Consider the following 24,648-nt stretch of genomic DNA (forward strand, 5'->3'; position numbering starts at 1 on the left):
TACCACTATACTACTTCACATCTGATAATGAGGTGCGAATCGAAGCGAAACACCTTTCTACCACCTGTCATTTTTATTTACTTTCATGCCCAAAACAGTCATTACCAAACCAACAGTTTTTCACTTTGGATTGTATTGCTATGTACATTAGTGCAAATCGCAGTGATTTTCAGTTAATTTCTCCGGTGGGTTTGTTTTGGTTCTCAAATCAAAACTGACAGCATTGCGATTTAAAAGGAAAAGAATTTCTAATCATGTTGATTGGGACGTTGAATAGTTAAGGGATTTTTCCCTTACATCCAGCGTGCAGAATTTTTACCGTGTAGATAATCAAGAAATCGATTTTGAACTTCCAATAAGGGATAATCCTCAATCTACAAGTATGTCAATAAATAAATTTAATGAGTAACCTGAATTTTCTTAAAGGTCTGGATCATGATTCAAACTTGTCAAAAATCCTATATTTTACAAGCACAGTAGCACCACACAGCGGCGTAACTGCGTACCAAACACCACTTGTAAAATGTTCATTTGATATAAACTGCATTTTCAAAATTATAACTGAATTTGTTATAATGTTCATATAAAGATGATCAAAATGAATTTATTTGTATTATAACTGACTTTGTTATAGTTCTGATATAATTAAATCTGGGTTTCAAATCCTTTTTGTCAAATATATCTAAATATAACAAGCGTTGATATATCTATCAACCGCTGATATAAATTTGTTACATTTTTGTTATGACTTTCTGATCGGGTTGGCCAGGGAAAATGTGATATTGGTTTGTTTGAGAGAAAAGGTAAAAGTACTGAAAATAATAGCAAAAATGTGTTCTTGAACCATCTAACCAATAGCAAAATTTGAAATTTTAAGATCAATCAAATAGTTCACTGCTATTGGTTAGATCTTAGCAAGAGCTTAATGTGCAATGATGATGATGATGTTCCAGGAGTAAAATTGAGGTATTATAAAAATCTTTGAGGTTTTTTTAACGAATCCCCGAAGAAATCCGTTGGAGGAATGCATGAAGGAATTCATGAAGGAGTCCCTGGAAAAATCTTCGAAGAAATTATTAGAGAAATACCCAAAAGATCACAGAAGGAATCTCTGGAGGAAAACCTGGAGAAGCTTCTGGAGGAGTAACCAAAGGAAATCTCAGAGGGATTCCAGAAGCACTCTCTAAAAGAATTTTCTAAAGGAATCTTCTGGAATTCCAGAAAGATTTCCAAAAAAGAAATCCTGAAAAAAAAACGGAAGGAACTCCCGAAAGAATCCCAAGAGGAATTTATAGAGGAATTCATGGAGAAATCTATGGAGTAATTCTCGAGAAGTGTTTTAAAGAAATTCCTGATGAATTCCCGAAAACATTTCCCTGGAAGAATTCCCGAAGCAATTTGGACGAAGAAAATCCAGAAGATCGAAAGAAATTCCTAATTAAATATCCAAAGAAATTCTTGAAAGAATTCTCAGAGAAAACTTGGAGGAACAGAGGAATCCTTATAAAAAAGGCGAAAGCACCTCGTGCGGATTCTCATAGAAATCACTGAAGGAATTGACAGAGGAATCCTTGTAGGAAGTCTCAGAGGAATCCCCATCTGGCCTGAATTTTGTGATATATCTCATCAAACTCACCGTTACAGGAAAGCACAGAGCTCTCACCAAGGTGAAGAGGTCGAAGGTCAGAAGATCGAATGCAGAAGGGTAAAAAGGTGGAAATCTAAAAAAATGAAGTAAAGACTATCAATTGGCATTTTTCAAAAATAGTCCGTGACATTTTCCTAAAATATTCAAAAAAGAGCGGTTTTCCGTGACTTTATTGTAGAACTGGTCCATCCCCGAGCAGAAGAGAATATCAACAGCATAATAAAATATGTTATTTTGGCATAATAACTGTATAATAGAAACAGTTATTTTGATGTTATTGACATATCTTATTATGTTATAAACATGTCTGTCATAAGCGGCAAAATAACCAAAATCATAACAAAAAAATGTTCCTGGAAGACCAATTTGATAACATGTTTTGTTAGATTCAATAACAGCTTAATAACAAAGAATCTTTTAGTGAATTTGAAAACTTGTTATTGTTGTGTTATAGTACATCACATATTTGTACATTTCCAATAGTAGAATAATAACAAAACTTGGTCTACATCAAAGTAGATTATTGAAATGTTATTTAGTGGATGAATCTCAATAACTTGATCATAACAAAATAAGATTGTACAACAAAACATGTTATAAAAAGTAATACTTTGATAAGTTAATAATAACAAATTATGATATAACAACAGGCTATGTGATTCTGTTGTTGTGAATATGATATTCTCCTCTGCTCGGGTCTGCACAAGTTTTTCATATACCATATTCTCAGGTTGAGCTTCTCAAACGAGCTGGATGTCATTGAATTTAGATATGGCGAAATGACATTGTCTGCACTGCTCTTTTAAAAAAGAAAAGTATGCTTTATTGGAACTGTATTTTAGGGTTTCACGCCGACACTTGTGGTAACGGATTCCACTATGTTTATTTGTTAAGCTTACAGAGATAGCTGTCAAAGCGTGTCCTCCCATACTAGCCCAACATTTTGTGATATGGGAGTGGATCATTCTTTCAAGCTTTTGGAATTAAATAATAGCATGAAACGAGCTCACCAATGTACATATGCATCACCGGCCAAACACGCGGGAATCGAAAAAAGCTCACACAAGGGGAAACGAATCCCTCTTGCCCGAGTCTCTTCACAAAGCAGACAGCAATCGACAGACATATTAGATATTCAGAATATTCAGAAGAACTTCAGAGGTCCTATCCGGGGGTCCCAAAGGCATTCTTGGAATTTTCGGAGACATTTCAGGGGATTTTAAGCGGATCTTCAGGGATGGATCTTCATAGACGTTTGGAATGGTTACAGGGTTACATGGTTACAGACTCTCGAGGGCTGTCGTACGTGAATGAGTGCGAGCGAACGACATGTTGGTCAGCGTGCTAGGTTAGTTGGAAAAGTACTTGTCTAGCGTATAAGGGTCGTGAGTTCAAGTCTCACCTGAGCTGTGCGTTGAGTTGATTGAAAAAAAAAATCTGCTCAAAAAATTTTTTGAGAAAATATATGGCCTGTCTTGATTTTCTATGATGTTCTATGAGAGTTCAGAGGGTTTCAAAAGATTCATGGTCGTTTTAGGGGGTTTTGAGAATTACAGGGTTTGGAGCCCCTAAAACGCATTCTTGTAAGCCCTTGAATCTACCTCAAATCCTCTGAAATCCCGTAGAGCGCAGTAAAACTTCCTCTAGGATTCTTCGGAAATCCTCTGTAATAACCCTGGAACTCTTATAAATAATGCCATATAAATCCTTATAAAACCTCCTAAGACATCGCTGAAACTCGTATGTCATATGTCTGCACCTTTGAAATAACTCTGGATCCACGCTCTGAAACTCTTATGAAACCTTCCTGAAAGGTAATAAACGCCACTAAACTCTCCTAATCACCCCGAAAATCCTTCGAAACTCGATGACACGTCACTGAATACCATTGAAACTCATTTGAAAACCACTGAAACCCTATAGAATACCATGAAATTCCTTGAAATTCATACTTTCTTAAACATTGCCTGAAATTCCATTGAAACCTATGAAACTCCTTGTAACCCTTCTAAAATCTTTCTGAAACCCCCGGAAATGCCTCTGAAACACCCAGAAACACCCATCAACATCCTCCTAAAACCTAAAATCTCCTGAATTGTATCTGAAACTCCTAGAAACGCTCTCGAAACCCCCTATGAAAAGCATAAAAATTGCATACAGTGAGTGGCTCTGTATGAGAACGTCAAAAATTGTTTCAGTGAATCAAACATATATGTATGATTCACTGAAACAATTTTTGACGTTCTCATACAGAGCCACTCACTGTATGCAATTTTAATGCTTTATAAATAAAATGTAGGGCAGGTAATCAAGAGGTGAACCAAAGTGCGGCTTTCTGGAGAGGCGAAGGTTTTAAATGCGATGTTCTCCCACTTTAAAATTTACGGTAAAATCTTATACACGGATAGTAGCTTTTCGAAATTCTTTAGGACTTTGGATAATAAATTTGGAAGAGAAGACTTCCCAAGTAACAATCAGCATGCCTTGAAGGTTTATTCATGTTTTATTCTGGTTCTATACGAGCTAGTTGTTATATATTAGTTTCATGTGGTAGTTTTTTACTTTACACCTTTGGCATTCCATAAAACTATCATATAACTTCTGCTATAAACATTTTTAGTTAAAGACTTGCAAGTAGTCATGAATTGGTTTTACAACTTTATTATATACCATTTCAATAAAACTTGTATTTGCGGTTGTTGTCGAAGTGATTTTTTTTGTAAACAAATATACAAAACTGTGAGGCATTGCATAAAACCAACAAAAGATTTCGTAGCCGCTGTGATAAAACCGTTAGTTCTATCATGAGCTCAGTTATGACCACCTTAGGAGGATTAGCCCTATTGGAGAAATCACCAGAGTTTTATCAGAAAAATATGTCGCCTAGCCGTGATAATTTAAGTAAATACAGAAAAATCATTACTCGATTTTATGATTTCACGTACAGCTTAACATCAAACGTAACGATTCAACACGTTTCCGTCATATTATTTTCAGAAAAATTACATAATGTTTTTGAAACTCCGCTATGTTGATAAAACTATTTTCATTCTATGTTCCACCGAGTAAATTAAAAGCATTTATTTATTTATTTATTCATGCAATTAACATCCAATTAATGCATAGTTCGTATGGCGCACTTATTTTTTGTCATTATCACAGTCACACACATGTGACATGTCTCCTAACACGTATTAAATAGGAAATCAAATTTCAATTCCAGATCGGCATCTTTTCAATTAATGGCTGGATAAACAACCAAGCATAATTTAACCCGAAAAATAATCAAAACAAATATTTAACAGAATACGGTTTTATTTGGAAGGTTGTATCGGGGATACGATAAAACTATGATACAACCCGAAATCCTAAGCTGGTTTGCATACGAAGTCCTGTAGATCATAATAAGACTGGGCCAGACTGTGTCAACTAGCCAGATCGTGGACTTTTGGAGGCATAAAGGAGCTTGAGAGTACTTTGAGTATTCAGTATTTTTAAATTCCTTTTTTGATTTCTTTTTTTGTCTCAATCCATCAAATCCCAAATTGGCAGAACCCAAGAGGATTCTTTGTCAATGGATCATTTTTGCATTCCTACATCTTGTAGTGGTATAATCACAGAGAAACAGACGTCACACTCTCATCGTCTCCCATCGATCACCATTTTAACGATTGGTTCAAATTCTCAGGTTCAAATATTCAGTAGTAGGCCACTGGCCGATTGGCCACTCGCGGCGCTGGTATCGTTTTTGCTCCTGTTTGACGTTTGCTCACTACCGCCATCTAGGGGTATCCCGGCCGAACACGGTACGTTTAGCATTGGGCGATTACGTTTGCGTGACGATGTTTTTAATGAAATTTGTTTTAAGCTTTACGTGTGTTTCTCTGTGGTATAATGATCTCTATGCCCAAAAAAGTAATTTTTACCATTACGATGTGAAAACGTCACCTTCCACTGAGCAAAAGAGCGCTAAAACGGAATATTTTTTTTTTCATTAAAACAAAAGAGCCAAAAAGTACTACTTTTCGACACTTGTGCTGAAAAGTAGCACTTTTCGGCACTTTTGCCAATACACATTTTTTATACATTTTCGTTTGTGTAATCAATAGTAGGATGAACTGCATGTTAAATTATGTTGGTTAACCCTTATAGTCAGTCGTACCTCGTTCTGCAGAAGTATGTAACCTAGAAACAATCTAGCGTAACATGTGAAAATGGCCTAAAGGCTTTTTGTAAACAAACATGTTTCGGTCGCTGTAGGACTCATCTTGATCCACCCACGAACAACAACACACTCAACAGATAGCCCGAAGATTAATCTTTCTGATAAGCGTGTTGATGTGCGTGGGTGGATCAAGATGAGCCCTACAGCGACCGAAACATGTTTGTTTACAAAAAGCCTTTAGCCCCTTTTCACATGTTTTACTAACAATCCTATTTAAACCTCATTTTTCGTAATAACAAAAAAAATGTATGCAACTCGTGGCAGAATGATGATTTTTTCAGCACGAGTCGTACATTTATCCAACGAGGCTTGCCGATAACTATTATGCAATTCAGTATCATAATTTCTATTTTACACTACTCATTTCAGTATCATAATGACTCAATTTTTCGCACTGGTTTATTGTGTAACTAAAATGAGTTGCACACTGAAAAATAGTTGCATTATAAACATTATGCAACCCAAATGAATTGTATAATGAAAAAGTCATTGCATAAAATTTTGCATGTAACTCGTTGCAAAATTTGATTTTCCTTCAGCACTCTTCTTATTTATCCAACTCGGCAAGCCTTGTTGGACAAATGTACGGCACGTGCTGAAAAAATCAACTTTTTGCAACTCATTATATAAATAACTATTTTAAAAGATCCTGGACCGATCAAAGCCATACTGAAACACTCTCAGCATGGTTTTGTTTTAGAGCCGCAAGTTTGCCTCTTTGGCTGAATAAGACCTTCTCAAGAAGAATAATGGATGTAACACAAATTCAGGAAATTCAGAATAAAATTGTTCATTTACAAAACATAATTCATTAAGCATTTGCTAAAATGTTACAGATGGCACATGCCATATGTATATTTTACTGGGCAAGCAAGAAAGACTGTCATTTCACAACATTCCCTTAACTAGACACATTTGACATTATCAGCGATGTGCGAGGTAGCGCGCGCGATTGCCTCATCATCGTTCATCTAGTCGATAAAGTGCACGTCAGTTTATATTTCTTTATGAGTGCTGACGACGACACGATTTCAAGCATCCAACAACGTTTCGTGCCCTTTCGAAACCCATCAGCCGGCACCAAAATGGTACTAGTGCCGGCTAGGTGTTTTCAGAATCAGCCCTCTTCTTTGGTGTGTAAAATGAGTTCAAAGGAAAAACATAAAGTAGCTGTTGGTGGGTGCCTGCCTAACCCTAACTCTTGTAAAGTTTGAAGATGAGAAAGATTCCACCGGCATCAGAGTGCGCTGACATTTTGACATTAAAACGATGGATTGCGCTTCTCCGATGTGTGTATGCTTTTGGCTTGTCATCGCTCCAAATCTCCAAATCTTCGGAGCTTAAGTAACAGCCCTAATCATAATCATTAGCCCCGAAATAGTACCTAAATCAAAAGCACTTTTCGAAATGTGAAAATAGAGCAATAGAGACAAACGAAAGCCACCATCTGCGCAGCAATTCCTGGAAACTTCGGCCTTTTCCATGTTTTAAGTTCATTCAATCGGATGGCGACTGCCGTCAATTAATCCATCGCATGTCGAAGATTACCGCCGCCGCTGTTGCTGTTTAAGCCACTCCTCCGCGACCTACCCCATCGACCTTCCATGATGAGAGGAGGCCCTTCGGCAGGGAGTTTTACAATCGACCTTTTACTACAAGTAGCACTTTTCCCACTGCTGGTTCAGACCACCTCAGCACGGGCACTTTCATCGACGACGATAGGGAGGAAGGTACATGCATTCGTTAAAGACTAGAGCCTAATTCAAACACACATGTGTTCTCATCAACATTTCAGCTTTGCAGCTGAGCCGCGGCACCGCATGTTGATTGTGGGTTGCCTTGCCACCGTCGTCGTGGTTGCTGAGGAAGGCCGCGCCGGCACGATTCAACAGTGTTTAATGCATTAATCTGTCTGAAGATGAACACGCGCGCAGGCTTAGCTCCGCGTAGGTAGGTACCTCTACTTTTATGATGTGCAGTAGAAAGGTACACAAAATCAACGGCCGCCCAGAGTGGCTTGAGAAGATTGAGGTTGATTTATAAGAAGTTTGGAAAGGGTGGCTCTGTCGCCGAACGATTAAAATCATTAGTGGACTTTCGAATCAAGGTCAAATAGCTATCTGATTTTAGAAATGTTAATGCTGGATGGATCCTAACAACATTTGCCTAGTGCATGGTAGACAGAAGCCTTATAAAAGCTCCAGGACCTAATTAGCATCCATGACGCCTCTCCAAAGATTTTCACTTATTCTCGGTTTTGAGCTATCGCTGAGAATCAGCAACGAATGCCAACTTTGACTTACCTTACTTACCGATCAGACTAAGGCTTGAGTATCCTCTGCTGTACGTAGGAGTCGACTCCATTCTACTCGGTCCATGGCTGTGTGTCTCCAGTTCCGCACTCTGCGAAGGGTCGACAAAACGTGCTCCAATTGGTCGACCCACCCAGCTCGCTGCGCACTACGTCTTCTTGTACCGGTCGGATGACTCTCAAAAACCATTTTAGTCGGGTTGCTATCCTACATCCTGATGACGTGACCCGCCCACCGTAGCCCTCCGATTTTCGAGGTATGGACGATGGTTGGTTCTCTCAGCAGCTGATGCAGCTCGTGGTTCATTCGCCTTTTCCAAGTCCCGTCTTCCATCTGCACTCCGCCGTAGATGGTACGCAACACTTTCCGTTCGAAAACTCCAAGGGCGCGTTGGCCTTCCGGTCTAATCAGCGTTTTGTAGATAGTTAACGTCGTGTGACGGCGAACTTTGTTCGATCGTAGAGTTCTGTGGAGTACAAAATAAGCTCGATTTCCTGCCACAATGCGTCTCTAAATTTCTCTGCTGGTGTCGTTGTCGACCGTCACCTGTGAGCCCAAGTACGCGAATTCTTCAACCGCCTCGATTTCATCACCGTCAATAGGATTTCTGGGTGGCGAGCGCGATGATTCTTTGCTAAAGCCCTTTGCCATCATGTAGTTTGTCTTCGACACATTAATGACTAATCCGATTAGCCTGGCTTCATCTGTTAGTCAGACGTACGTTTCCGCAATCGTCTCAAATTTGCGAGATATAACATCAATATCATCAGCAAAACCAAGCAGCTGAACGGACTTCGTGAAAATCGTTCTACTCGTGTTTATCCCCGCTCTCCCTATTACACCCTCTGAAGCAATGTTAAACAGCAATCACGGAAGACCTTCACCTTGCCGTAACCCTCAGCGAGATTCGAAGGGACTCGAGAGTGTCCCTGATACTCGAACTACGCACATCACTCGATCCATCGTCGCCTTGATCAACCGTACCAGTTTATCCGGGAATCCGTATTCGTGCATAATCTGCCATAGCTGTTCTCGATCGATTGTATCATACGCCGATTTGAAATCGATGAACAAGTGATGTGTGGGCACGTTGTATTCGCGGCATTTCTGCAACACCTGATCCGTTGTAGCGCGTTCACCCATGAATCCAGCCTAATGCATTGTCCCACGAATTCTCTAGCAATCGGAGATAGACGGCGACATAACATTTGAGAGTGTATCTTGTAGGCAGCGCTCAGTAGCGTGATCGCGCGATAGTTTCCACAATCCAACTTGTCACCCTTTTTGTAGATGGGACACACGATGCCTTCCATCCATTCCTCCGGTAATACTTCTTCCTCCCAAGTCTTGGTAATTACCCAGTGTAATGCTCTCGACAGTGCTTCTCCACCGTATTTTAAAACCTCCCTTGGTAGTTGATCTGCTCCAGCGACTTTGTTATTTTTCAACCGGCCAATCGCCTTTTCAATCTCTTGACGGCTGAGTAGTGTTATTCCTCAGTTATTGGCGCTCTCCAGTATGTGTACCTTTTTTTGAGGAAGACACATGAGATCCTCCAGCCAGCTAGCAGGTACATCCTATACTTCTCGAAACTTCAACAGAATATTATTGTGAAGTATGTATTTCGTGCAGCTGCTCACTATCGTGTTTGGAAAGTTCAGCCGAGAGTTCGTCCATTAATGTAATAGAATTCTAGCATTCTTACTGTTGAAAGCCTTTTTTACCTCATCTAGCGTCGAGGGCTCCACAATTTGTAAATCACCAGTAACGCTTATTCTGTTTGTCAGTAACATTCCACGCGGTCATTGTCATTCTCGGAGACGGTATTGCTGTTCTGCACGATTACCTCAAAGGAATTCACCAGAAATTGCATCGGATATTCTTTCAAAGTATTTCAATTTATCCGGAATTTTCATAGAAAGAAGATTTTTGCAGGATTTCTCAAAACTATTTCAGCAAGTATTCCACCAGGTGTCCTGTTAGAGTACATTCCTGTCCATGTATTTCTTTGATTTTTTTTTTCAGAGATTCTTTCAGGAGATTCTTAAGATTTTTTTCAAAAGATACATCTTGAAACTGTTCCACGGGTTTCTTCAAAAATTCATTCAAAAACTCATCCAGGGATTCCTTCAGAAATATTTTAGTAAACTCCTTCAAGGATTGCTGTGGAAGTTCGTACATGTATTCCTTCATGTACACCAGAGTTAATGTACACGTGCTGTAGTCCCATGTACGGGAGCCACATTGCAAGCCAGCTCCCAGGAACACAGTACATTTTGAGACTGAAAGTTGTGCGCCTCATTTTTCTCAAGATGTGTCTCATGAGCTTCGTCTAATGTGCTAATTAAATTAGATAATTTCACGACAAAAACTTCCTAAACGAACAAGAATTGAAACCTTAACCTTTGCATTGAGAGTCCCTAGTCGTGTCGCATAGACCAACCAGACACTTGTGTTGTGTACGGAAAAAAGTTGTTGAGGTTCTTCGTTACCAAGAAGTTGTTTTTCACCTTAGATAGCAACAGCACACGCAGCGCATAAGACGGGCTCTCAGGGAGCTATGTGCCTAGCTCGCACCCACCAGATTTTCGTGAGCCTCCTAGCAGCGCAGCACACTGCGATTTTGAAGAGCTGGGAGACAATTTGGTGGGAGGCTCGCTGTCACATTTACAGGGGATACTCAAAATAACTGGGACAGGCAAAATTTTCACTTTTCAAAAAATGTTCAAATCGCTGTAACTTTTCGAAAAGGGCATCAAATATTCTCAATTTTTTACTGTAAGTTCATCAACTAGTTGTGCATCAGTGGTAAAATTTGGGAAAGATCGGGTCATTCTACACAAAGTTATATAGGTTCTAGAAAAAGGTATAATGTTTTATTTATTCGATAGCCAACTTTGTGCTGCTATATCTCCGGATTGAATGAACCGAATGCAATGAAATTTTGATCATTTATGACTTAAATTATGAACTTTGAAAAACAGATGACTTAATTTGAAATTATGATTTACAAAAAAAGTTATGGCGATTTCATTTATTCCATGGTTTTTCAGTAAATTTATCTATTTTTCATATGCATTCCATTACTTTTTCAATTTAATGAAGGCTTTTTGGTTGCTTTCCTTTGAAACATAAATATATTCAATTCAATTAGAGGGAATTTAAATGAACTATAATTACTATCTCGAATATTGAAACGATGATGAAGTTTTGAAAAAATTGGTGTTATATTAGAAAAATTATCTAATCGAAATAATTTTCTTTCGTTTGAAGAATTTTAAGTTTAGTCAAATGTTTTTAATAGCTAATTACATGAGTCATAAATGATCAAAATTTCATTGCATTCGGACCATTGAATCCGAAGATATAACAGCTCAAAATTGGCTATCGGATAATTATATCTTTTTCTAGAACCTATATAACTTTGTGTAGAATGACCCGATCCTTCCCAAATTTGGACCACTGATACACAACTAGTTGATGAACTTACAGTAAAAAATTGAGAATATTTGATGCCCTTTTCGAAAAGTTACAGCGATTTGAACATTTTTTGAAAAGTGAAAATTTTGCCTGTCCCAGTTATTTTGAGTATCCCCTGTATGTACACATGAGCAATGGGAAACTCTGATGTACACAGATAAAAATAATGATATTTACACGTCATGTAAACTTCATTTTAGTCATGTAACCATCATAACACGGTTTACATTATATATCATGTAAATTTGTGTTATATGTCAGAGTCATGCTGAATTACATGACATGTAACGGATGTTTTATGACTTTTACATGATATGTTATGTAAACTTCTGTGATATCCTACGCTTCAATCATGTGCATCATATGTCAAAATTATACACTCTTTTTTCGATCTGTGTAGTTCTTCAACCATGTTTGAAGGAGTTTCTCAAGAAATAGAGGAACATACGTATTTTCGGCCATTTTATTCTCTTCGTCAGGGGTTTCTTTAAACCTGTTGAACTCAAACTTGGCCTCAATTCTTTCCCAAACAAGATGAAATATACGACCTAGTTTCAAGCAATCTTGCCGACAAAAACCTTCCATGAAAAAAAGAAAACAAAACTGTCGATAATAACTAATGTCACCCTATGAGCAGAAATTTTCCTTCAAGATTTCTACAGCTATGGCTCGAAAAATTTCTCAAGACATTATTCTATCTAAGAATTTTTCTAGGGATTTTTCAGGAAAGATTTCTCCAAAACGTGCAATTCAAATATTCTACAGAGATTTGAAGATTCTTTCAGAGATTTTTTTTTAGAAATCCCTCCAGGGTTATCCCTAGGATTTTCCTTTAGAAATTCCGATTTTTTCTGGAACTCCAAAAAGATACTACTCAGACATTCCTTCAAAAATAACTTCTGAATCAATTCGTTGACAATTTTCAAAAAATATAAATAAATTAGTAAAGAATATCTGCAGAGGATTCTCCAGTTCTTCCTGGTATTCTTCCAAAGTATCCTTCAAAAATTAATATATTCAGAATTTTATCAGTAGTTCTCTAAAGAATACCTCAAGGATTTTTTTTTGATTCTGCAGGATTTCCGTTAGAAATTTCTACAGGTAGTCTCAAAGATTTTTGTACACCAATTCCTTTATAAATTGTATAAAAACTTTTTCTATGTATTCATCCAGAGGTATCCCATTGAAATTATGAAATTTCCCAAGCATTCCTTCAGAATCCTCCAGGAGCCCCTCAGAAATTTATTGAGGAATTTCTTCAGGAACTCCACCAGTACAGGGGATGGCCAAAATGTTTGGGATAGGAAACTTTTTTTACCCACAAAAAAATTCAACATGCTGTAACTTTTTATAGCGTGCATCAAAATATCTCAAATCTTGACTGTTTGTCAACCTATTATATGTGCATCATTGGTACAAATTTGGGATAGATTGATAATTTTTTCGCGAAGTAAGAACCGTTTGGGTAAAACACTATTATTTAGACAACTAATTTTTGAACTGTCATATCTCGGAAATCAGTGAACCGAATTGAATGAATTTTTTAACGTTTATCAACAATATATTGATACTTAATACAACGTTATAAAATGTAATATTTTCTTACGGCGAATTAAGTTATACCGGGTTGAAATTTTTACCCATATCGAGGAAAATAAGTCAAATTTACAATACCACACAGAAATTACTAAATGTGTTATTTCTTCAATCTCAATAGGCTCTAATATATCTGATTAAAGATAACTTGAGAACAAAAGTGGAATATCTTTGGATATCAACACTAAAATTTATTGACAATGATGTAAAAAAATACATTTTTTCGAGAAAAATCCAAAAAGTGTCAATCCATGATAACTTTTTTCAATGTTTAAAAAGTACCTATGTTTTAATAGTTTGTGAAGCATAGACATATTCTTAGTGTACGTTCAAATTTTCATTCAATTAGGTTCACTGGTTTCCGAGATATGACAGCTCAAAAATGTTGGCGTGTTGTCTGAAAAATGGTGTTTTACCCGAACGGTTCTAACTTTGCGAAACATTAATCAATCGAGCCCAAATTTGTACAGACAAAATTTGAGATTTTGACATGCACTCTATGAAAAGTTATAGCATGTTGAACTTTTTTGTGAGAGAAAAAAAGTTGCCTATCCCAAACATTTTGGCCACCCCCTGTATCTTTGTCTGCAATTTCTGAAGACATTTTCGAAAAATAATAATCCCTTCAGAAATTTTTTCAAGTTATTCTTTCCTGGAAGCACTTTCAGAAAATTATATCCCTCCAAAAGTTTCTCATGATTTTTCTAGGAAACGATGAGTATTTCCCGAATCACCCTAGAAAATTTTCGAGAAATACCACCAAGAGTTTTCAAGGTATTCGTGCAGATAATCCAGCGATTTTATTGGAAACTCCTTAAAAGCTTCTTTCAAAAACCCCTTCCAGTATTTTTTGTGGAAGAAATCCTAAAAAACTCCCTAAAGGAATCTGTACCGGAATTCAGGATAATTTTAGACGGAACCACAGGAGCGATTTCTAAAAACAAATCCGTGTTGTTGAAAAATTTCTAAGGAGTCTCTGTGATATTTTTAGAGGAGTTTCTGATAAACTTTATGAACAAGCTATTGAACAAATCCTTTACTAAGATTCCTTAAGAAATCTCTACAATTCTAAAGAAGTCTCCGGAGATATTTTTGGAAGGAATTTCACAATTATTCTGAGCAGAAATTTCAAAAGGAATCCCAACAGGAATTACTGTAAAAATCCCGAACGGATTTTTTGGAAATCTCCAGTAAAATCCCTGTAGCAATCTCAGGAAGAACTCTTGAATGAATCTCCAGAGGAATATCTGAAGAAATCCCAGAAAAATTCCAGTAGGAATCCAAAAAGCCATTTCTGTAGAACTTCTAGGATTAATACCTGAAAAACATGCTAGGGAATCTTTTGGTGAAATTCCTAGATACGTTTATTCAGGACTTTTGAGGAAAATTCCTGGAAAAAAATCCATAAAAATTCTTGGAAGATTTTCTGAATGTACTCCTGGAGAAATTCGTGGACATATTTCTGAAGGAATTCCTGCAGGAATACCTAAAAAAAACGCCTTAATAAACTTCTGTAAAGATCCCTAGAAGAGTCCCTTGATATATGTCTAGAGGATTTTTTATAGAAATTTCTAGGAAATACTTCTGCTTTCTGAAGGATTTTATAAGGAATTTCAGAAGGAATCCACACGGGAATTTCAGTAAGAATTGTTAAAGAAATCTTCAGTAGAACTCCTACAGAAATCTCTGGAAAAACTCTTGAATGGATCTCTAAAGGAACATTTCAAAAACTTCCAGGGAAATTCCTGAAGAAATCCAAAATCGAGTTTCTGTAGAACTTTCAGGATTAATACCTGAATAACCTGCCAGGAAAACTCTTGGTGGAATTCCAAGAAACCTTGATTGGGAATTTTTAAAGAAACTCCTGAAGAAATGCTTTAATAAAATTATCGGATGATTTCAGGAAGTATTCCTGGACATATTTCTAAAGTAATTCCTGCAGGAATACCTGAAAAATCGCCTTGATAAGCTTCTGTAAAGATCCCTAGCAAAGTCTCTTGAAATATGTGTCTAAAGGATTTTTTGAAGAAATTCCTAGTAAATACTTCTGATTAAAATTTCTCAAGCATTCAGGGGGAAATCCATAGGATTATCCTTAGAGGAAATGACAGAGATTTTTTGGGGAAACCCATGGAAGAATATCTAAAGATAAAGGTCCTGAAGGATTCTCTGTATAAACTACTGCCAGAATCTCAGGAGAAATTCCTACCTGAATTACTGAAAGTAATAATACAACAATCTTTGGGACAATTCCTACATGATTTTCTAGATGAAACCCTGAAGAAATTCCTGGACCCATTCCTGCGGGAATTTTCAATGGAACCCCTAGAGCGATTACCTAACAAATCTCTGGTAGACGCAGGTGGTGAAGAAGAAATCTCTGGAAGATTTTCTGACGAATTCCGTGGAAAAATTCATGAAAGAATCTACAACAGAATCCTTGAACAAATTTCTGAAGAACTTCGTAAGTTTTGATCTCAGGCGGAGTTTCAAGAAGAAACCATTTAATTCTACCTATAAATGTCAAGATACGTAAAAAGTACTAAAAAATCTTTCTGAATCCCTTGAAGAATTTTTAATGAGACCGTAACAGTTTCTAAAAAAAATCTTGGAAGACTTAAAAACAGAATTCCTGGAGTGATTTCCGAAAAAATCCATTCAGCAATTTAGGAAGGAATCCAATTCTTAGAAGGAATTCTGGGACAAATTTATGGCGCAATCTTATGAAGAATTTCTGACGAAATCTTTAGCGAAATTTAAAAAGGAATCTGTAAGAACTTCTGAACAAAAAAAAAAAACTATGGAAGAATTGCTAAAGAAGTCTGAGGAAGATTTTCTAAACAATCCTTTTGGAGAAATTTTCGGAGGAATTCTTATAAAGGAATCACTGAATGCATTTCTGAAGGAGTGCGTGGATGATTTCCTGAAAGAATTTACGTACGAATTTCTAAAAAAAAAACCTAGGAGGAAATTCTAGAGAAATTCATGGAAATTTTTCTAGAGGGATTCTTGGAGACATTTCTGGAGGTTTCTTTAAAACTATTAAAGGAACTTTCTTCGAATTTCGACTGTTGGAGATTATGTTGGAAGGGGAATGGAGTTCAGTCTTTAAAGGAATAACTCAAAAACGGATTCTTAAACTTAAGAATCCGTTTAAGAATTATTCCTCCAAAGACTGAACGCCATTCCCCTTCCAACATTTTAAAGGAACTTTAAAAAAGAATCCGTGGAAGACTGTCTACAATAAACTCTAGAGGATTTTCTAAAGAAATCCATCAAATAGTTTTGGAATGAATCCAAAAACGGTTTTATAGAAAAGTTATAAAATGATTTTCTGAGGTAATCTCTAGAAACCTTTGGAGAAAAATCTGAAGCAAACTATGAATTTTCTTAAGGTATCTTTGGAAGAGTTCTTGATGCAATTCTGAGAGAAATCTTGGTGAGAATGCCTGACAGAATGTCTAGAACATTTAGACCTTCCTTCAGGAAGGATGGAACTATGGAAAAATTTCTGAAGAAGTCTGAGGAAGATTTTCCAAACAATTTTTGTAGAAAATTTTGTAGGAATTCTGAATTTTTCTGAAATTTTCTGAAAGAATTTACGTACGGTTTTCTGAAAAAAAATAACTATGTTGCAATTCATAAAGAAAACTATGATTTTTTTTATCACTGAAAGAATTCTTGAAGTAATTCTAAGAGAAATCTTGGTAGGAATGCCTGACAGATTTTTTTTTTATCTGTATTAACGAAATTTTTAGCCCTAGGCTAGTTCATCTCGGGACCCACGCTTTACTTCCCTTCCGAAGAAAGAACTCACATTTTGCGAGTTTGTCGGGAGTGGGATTCGATCCCAGGTCCTCGGCGTGATAGTCAAGTGTTCTAACCATCACACCAGGTCAGCTCCACGCCTGACAGAATGTCTTAAACATTTTTTGGAGGATTTCTCACAGGAATCCATGGAGGATTTCCTGGAAATATCCATGGACGCTTTTCCAAAATAATCTTTCATTGAATTTATTGAAGAATCTTTCAAAAAAAGAGATCCCTGGTGGTATTTCAAAAGGAAGCCATGAAAATCTACTTATATTCTTATAGACATTTATGGAGACTCTCTTGGGGGAGTATCTGAAGGAAGTTCTGAAAAAAAATCTTAATGAATCCCTTGAAGAATTTCTGAAGAAACCGAAACAGTTTCTAAAAGTATCCTTGGAAGATTTAAAGACAGAATACCTGGAGTAATTTCTGATAGAATCCATAGAGAAATTTAGGAGGGAATCCATAGAAGACTTCTTAGAGGAGTCCTTGGACAAATTTATGGCGGAATCTCATAGAGAATTTTCGAAGGAATCTTCAGGGAAATTCAAGAATGAATCTGTAAGAATTTCTGAATAAAAACACCATTGAGAAAATTTTTGTAGAAGTTTGAGGAAGATTTTCTAAACAATTCTTTTGAGAAATCTTTGGAAGAATTCTGACCTTTTGATTTTCTGTAGAAATCGCTGAATGCATTTCTAAATGAGTACGTGGATTTACTGAAAGAATTTACGAACGGATTTCCGAAAAATCTATGGATGACATTTCTTTATGATTCTCTAGATGTTCTGAAAGAACTTCAGAAAAGAATCCATGGAATACTTTCTGAAAAGAAATCCTAGAGGATGCTCTAAAGAAATCCATTGAACAATTTTGGAAGGAATCCTCCAAAAAACCATTGGAGAAAATTCTAAAGAAAACTATGGATTGTTTAAAGGCAACACTGGAAGAACTCTTGAAGCAATTCTGAGAGAAATCTTGGTAGGAATGCTTAACTAAATTTCACAAAAAAAATCTGGAGGAATTCTCCCAGGAATCCATGTAGGATTATTTTGAAAATATCCATGGATGATATTTTAAACCAAATTATTGATCTGTATTATTGATGAATATGCGGAACATGGAGAAGTTCTGAAACGATCCATGCAAGATTTTCTAATAAAAATCTTTCGAGATATTTCGGAAAAATTTAAAGAAATCCCTGGAGGAAATTTTCGATATATTTTTTTAAAGAGTCCTTAGAGGTTTTTTTAGGAGAAATTCTGGAACAAATTTCTGAATAAACCCCGGGACGAATTTCTGTAAGAATGTCTGGAATATTTCTTGTAATTGAAAGGATATCTGAAAAAATCCCTGGAAGATTTCCCAATAACACAGAGTTATTTTGCCCGTAAAGCATACAAAAAAAAATCGGAAAACTAACAAAGTAAACTTTTTTCCGTATAATGAGAGTTTAAAAAATTGTAGGTAGTTTTCTTTTATTTGGAAGGAGAAATTTCCAATACCGTACATTGTTGGGAATGTGATTGGCGTTTCACAAAGTACCAAAAGAGCGATAGATTCTTCTTCACTGTCGACTTAGTCATGGACAATTCTCATACGTGGATTCCATGCAATTTTTTATACGTATTCTCTATTTCCCGAAGTTGATTTTTACGGACTCAGACTTGGGTTTGAAATATCGAGTTCGAAACTTCCGGAGAATGTTTCGAAGGTTTCGCAAATCTGGAAACCACCACGGTTCAGTGAGTACAGGTATCAGCAGGTCGGCTTCAGAGGCACGTTCTTCTCCATTATACAGAGTTTGAGGCTGGCCGTTTATGAGGTTCATGTTCTTGAACAACGTCATGTAGTTGTTGAATTTCCATAGAATATGCGCTGTAGAATAAAATATAGTTTCCACCACCAGGTTCGCTAGTGTTCAACTATCAAATCAGCAGCTGATTTCGTAACCCTGTGAGTCCGTCCTAAGTTCTATACATTTTGGCTCGCGGTACAAATCCATTGTGGTATGCCTTGAACTTCTGATATAACTCCTTATTTCTTGAGAACAGCACAGTAGATTTTCTTCTACAATATGTATCGTTTCACGTTTTTTTTTCGGGTTCCATGCTGCAGCATTATCGCCCGCGCTGCGTTCTCTTTCTCCAGAACCTCCACAATTCACATCTCTATTCCTTGAGGCATTTGCTAATGTTACAGTTTCTTGTACAGAAAGATATTCAATTACTTTTATAGTGCTTGGTTTGGTGCATAGGGATACATTTCACTATTATTGTTTATTATGAGTTTCTGTGCAGACATTTACATAGACAAATAGACGACCAAAGCGACACAGACATTAGACATACAAATGACATATATAATACAAACCTCATTACCACACTTTGTATAGATTTTGATGCAATAGAAATATTGTTTTTCGCTGTTCGTTAAATGATAAAAAGTCTGAAGGAAGCTTTAACATTCAATATTGTCAAATCAAACAGTATATTGTGTTTCAGTCTTTTGTGAGAATATCTCCAATCAGAGATATTTAAAACAAAGTTGATGATAATTATTGCACTGTCTACCTCAAATTCCATCACCACTTATCAAAGCAATAACATTCATCTTTGCCCTTCAAACTTCAATCCGAAAATTCCTTCCTAGTTTCCCAACCAACTCTCTTCAATGAAAACCACACACACGAACGAACACATCTTACAGATTCTCAAACTTACCGAATCGGAACAATCGCCTGAAAAAATCTCCGGATGTCTGCGTTTCGTTCCTCCAATCTGCACTACACACTATCTATCAGTAAATAAAGACCACTCGACAAAAAAAAAACCGTCGTCATTCACAGACAATCACTCGTTGCTTCACCCTTCCGTTGTTGCTTTGGTTACTCCGTCGTCGATGCTTCTTCTGTTGCTCTCGTTAATTGCGATTGCGGAAAATTGCACTTTCCAAAAGATTGGTAAACAAAAATTTTCCTCTCCTCCGCAATACCCACAACGCAGGTGTAGCGTGTAAAACAATTCCGAAAACGTCACTTTTTACTGCCACCGCCTGCGCCGCACCATAGCATATATCTCAAGGCCTGCTCCGTCAACATGGAACTACTCGCCGAACAGACGACGAAGAAACACTCTCGCGGTGCTGTAGACTTGCTTTCTGCGCCTTATGTGTGGGAGATTCGATGCCCTTTTTCCGCTACGTCCGATCACGGACACACAACATGAAACAAGAGTTTGTTGTTTACACTCGAAAATCGCTTTCGCAGCATATAACGCTGCTATCGCCTTGTGCGAGCGAGAATCCAATCCAGCTCACGTTGTGCAACTATCGTCGAGGGAGAGCCCAAGTGGTAGCTCACCAACACAAAACATTTAGGTACATTTACAACCCACTACTTTTTTTTTTGTTTTTGTCAACGCATCTCAGTCACATTCACCACTGTCAGGTTGATTTTGTCGCCTAACATTAGAATAACTAGCCACAGAAGTCCAATGTCGCGACTGTTCGTGTGACTAACATCTAGTATGCCACGCCCTTACAGCGTCAGTAGCGGTACTAGATGTGTCAAATAAATTTTGTTTACCAAAACAAAAGGTCCTCTACAAGATGGACACATTAAAATAGTCAATTATTGCAATTTAAGCTATTAACATAATTGAATTGGAAAAGTGACTACAGCGCCATTGGAGTTCTAGTGTATTTCTATTCGCCTAACATTCGCCACCCGCGTTTCTGTTTCCTAGTCTACTGCTCTACGAGTGTCTTTGACAGCTCACCGAATGATTCTTCCAGTGAATATGACTCGCAAAATGCTTATTTTATCAGCAACATTAAACTCATTCAATTCGGACCTGGATATATTCGTACCGACACACTTGAACAAAAAAAACAGTGTTATTTACGATAATTGATGAAACCCCGGGAGGAAAACCTCAATTACCAATTGGATTGGTTGAAATTATTTATCATCTGAAATGACGACGACCCCGCTGCCTATTCCAGACGTGACGACTGCGATAAAATTTCAGCAGACCCGTTCACTTGCACTGCTGGAACAGCCTCTTATCTTCATTCACGCACATTAAACATTTAGGCACACCATTCACAGACTTTCCAGCCTTATCAAAGTGAAAATAAACGTCACACAACACAGCCCGAAACACTCTTTCACTGTGAAAGCCAAGTTTTCGTGATTATTTTTACTTGCGCCTCTCTATCGCGTAATATTTCCTTCACTTACAATGTTCATCAGCTTCTAAATCTCTGTATGCGGACGCAAGATGCGCTAATGTCAAAACTGTAAATCTCTTCCCCACAACGAAAAAAAAACCTCGCTTCCCATCAAAAATAATGCAACCGAGGAATGCCCCAAAAATGTCTTCAACGCTGCTGCTGTTGTATTTTCGTTGCGATGGTTTCTCTCCTCCTCGTCGCGTTGGGAAAGGTTCGAACGGAATCGAGTAAAACCCCCTGGGTGCCACCGAATGGTTGCCACAACCTCACCGACCGGACCGTCATGAAAGACTGAATTTTCTACCAGCCGCCAGAGCACCACGACTCACCACACCAGCAGCGAGCGTTTTCCGTAAGTGCGAGGGCGATCAGTGAGCAAAACAAATTGGTGAGAGCGTTCCATGCTATTCTGCCGATGAATGAAAGGGTTAGGGAGAGAGAGAACCGTCTGGTTGTGCGTGAGAGCGGAGCGGCAGAGAGCAGTGCACACATGTTGTTTTGTGGTGATAGTGACGGGTGGTAAGCAAATAAGGTGGTGGATTCAACAAATGTCATGAAGTGCCGTCAGAGAGTGGTGAAAATAACGTGAGGAAGTTTTATTTTCCGTGCAATCGTGTGTGATTGCTATGGGCTGATGATACCAGCCCTGGTTGAAACTTTTTCTTATAAGTATATTGAGCGAAGATTGATAACTGAGTACGACTTATTGAAGTCGTTAAGTGAAATTTCGTTTCACTTAATCTTTCTCGTCAATTTCTCTCTTTCGATTATCATGAGACAACTCTGATTACCGTCACAGATGCCTTAAGGCGAAACTGGATCCATTTCCTCACTTTTTGGTTTTTGATTTTTTATACAATAACCAAGCAATATTTTCAAAATCGGTTTTCGTGCATATGTAGAGTGTGGATCAAGGTATCTCCTGATTTTTTTTTCGTGGTGGAAAATGTTTTTCGTTTTCGCAGAAACCATTTTTGAATAAAATTTCACAAAAAAATGGTTTCTGCAAAAATGGAAAACTTTTTCCACCACAAAAAAATTCAGCAGATACCTTGATCCATACTCTACATGTGCACGAAAACCGATTTTGAAAATATTGCTTCGTTATTTAAAAAAAAATAAAAACCAAAAAAATGAGGAAATGCTTCCAGTTTTGCCTTAAGTTGCGTATCGTTCCGTTAGGTATCATTCAATTTTTGCAGAAGTAACTTTAATCACAAGCAGTGCTGAAAAATTCATTTCAACTTTTGCGACTAGACCAGTACTACAAGAAAGTCATAAAAAATAGCTATTTTTCGAATATTTAAGGTAAATGTCACGGACTACCTTCGAAAAATGTCAATTGATATTCACCATGAATATCATTGGATTTATTTTTTCGTTTTTCCCGAGATGAACTAGCCTAGGGCTAAAAAGCTCGTTAATATGTACAGAAAAAAAAGTATCAGTATATCGCAGCCACTTTTTGACTACGGAAAAATATGAACAACAGTTACTGGTTCTTCTAAAGCTGAGTATCATTCCCCTTGCGTGTCCTTCCCCATCAGTGACGGTCAGCACCATGTCGAGGTTGTGAGTATGATGCTGCCTCATTGAGGAATGGAGCTTTGGCGGAGCAAGTCGCCTTCATCGTGAGGTTCCGTATTATGCCAAATGGGTTGCGTAATATGCACAATATCTGTGTGATAGTGGATTTGAATTACAATGTTGTTCCGTCTGCAACGACTCAAGGTGTAGGCGATCAAGTAGGCCGATTGAGTCATACACGCCCGACTGAACGTCACTTCTCCGGTAACTTAAAAGCAGACAGCAGCATCTTCCGAGGAGCTCCCGTTTGCTCGTACAAGGCTCAAGTTACATACCTGTAGTTCTTCTAGCGTTTTCCCTCAACCCGTTAATCTAAACTGCACATTTGGCGATCCTGCTGGATTTTGTTTCAATTTTATGAATTGAGTTTAATTATGAGCAAACGGGAGTATCCCCAAGTATGTTTTGGCTGATGCCACGTGTAGTGTATCAAAAAGTGATTTTTTTTTTATTATTTGGAAGATAATTTGGAAAACGTGTGGTGCGTCTGGCTTGCATAGCAACAGATAGTGTCTAGAAAAGTTTTATTTGACTTAATAATAGTGTTGTGTTCGATGAAGAAGCTTTTTTTTTCTTCTCTTGGAAGTGTCATTTGTCAATTGAAACTGGAAGTAAATTCAGAACTTAAAAAATATCAATAAATGAATTGAGATTAAGAACATTGCAAGCTGGAACATTTAGAAAAACTTGGTAAGTCCGTTCTTGCTCATAAAAGTATTTATGTAAAATCTATGTCTATTTTATTGTTCGTATTTTTTCTTGTTCCAAAATAATAATTTTGTAACTGTATGATTTCGTTCGGTTTTGGATTTTCTGTATACCGAAATTGTGATAAAAAAATAAGCAAACGAAAGCCAAAACACGTTTTGATTCTCACTAATTCTAATAGAATACGTGACTGGCCATCTTGAGGCTATAGAAACCTTCATTGCTGGACAAGAAAACAATATGAAAGGCGTGTGACTTTTATTTATTCAGTCTTCGTCGGTGAACTGACAATACACATATGTGTAGCCATAAAAAATCACAGGAATTCTTTTCCATTTATTTCGATATCAAAACCAAAAAAAAAATCCAAAGAAATATCATTAGTAACATTGCGAACATCAGCATGGAAATTGAACAGCCCATCCAAGATCAACTAGATTAAGGTGAAGATATGACGAAGCCACAGCTCAAATTTCCAAGAGCACAAATCTGAAGAACCGAATGTCGTATTGTGCTGAAAAGTTGATCGATTGGTCACCACCAGCGGGTAACCAATCGATCAACTTTTCAGCGCAATCCGACGTATGGTTCTTCAGATTTGTGCTCTTGAAAATCTAAGCTGTGGCTTCGTCATATCTTCACCTTAAAGTTTCGATCTAATTCAATAGTGAAGTAATTATAGAGCATAGCAACCGCACCAGACTAACAACTTTTCAGAACGAAAAATAACCGCAACTTTTCAACCATTCCCGATGAAAGCAAATTGCAATCACGGACCAAAAAAAAAACGATAAGTGCATTATCGAGATGAATGAAGTGATGTACTTGTTAAACATCACATAAAAAACATCAAATGATACATCATTTACATGTACATGTACTAACATGGAACATTTTTACAATAATGCATACAAAGACAGTCTTCAAGTAAAGGCGAATGATATGAAATGAAAACATGAAGCTTCTAATTGCTCTCCAAGCGATAATCTTGCAGCGATCGAAGTGCCACTTTTTTCAAATTATAGAAACTTAGTGGTGATATT

The 24,648-nt window shown here is 37.2% G+C and overlaps 1 protein-coding gene and 1 long non-coding RNA gene across 4 annotated transcripts in view; both read right to left on the reverse strand.

The window, feature by feature from the left end:
- LOC109623404 (beta-1,4-glucuronyltransferase 1) overlaps positions 1 to 20,536 on the reverse strand; it is a 416,723-nt gene extending 396,187 nt beyond the window's left edge. For all 3 annotated transcript variants that reach the window (XM_062849306.1, XM_062849308.1, XM_062849307.1), the window contains exon 1: positions 19,798 to 20,536. The gene's annotated coding sequence lies outside the window, so the exon portion shown is untranslated. The remainder of the gene's footprint in view (positions 1 to 19,797) is intronic.
- Positions 20,537 to 20,824: 288 nt separating this feature from the next.
- LOC134287461 (uncharacterized) lies at positions 20,825 to 21,879 on the reverse strand. The gene is made up of 2 exons (XR_009997321.1): positions 21,018 to 21,879; positions 20,825 to 20,951 (listed from the first exon to the last, which is right to left on the reverse strand). It is a non-coding gene; the product is annotated as an uncharacterized LOC134287461 (long non-coding RNA).
- Between the last annotated feature and the right edge of the window lie 2,769 nt (positions 21,880 to 24,648).

This window comes from Aedes albopictus, chromosome 2, assembly GCF_035046485.1.
Source record: "Aedes albopictus strain Foshan chromosome 2, AalbF5, whole genome shotgun sequence".
Taxonomy (NCBI): domain Eukaryota; kingdom Metazoa; phylum Arthropoda; class Insecta; order Diptera; family Culicidae; genus Aedes; species Aedes albopictus.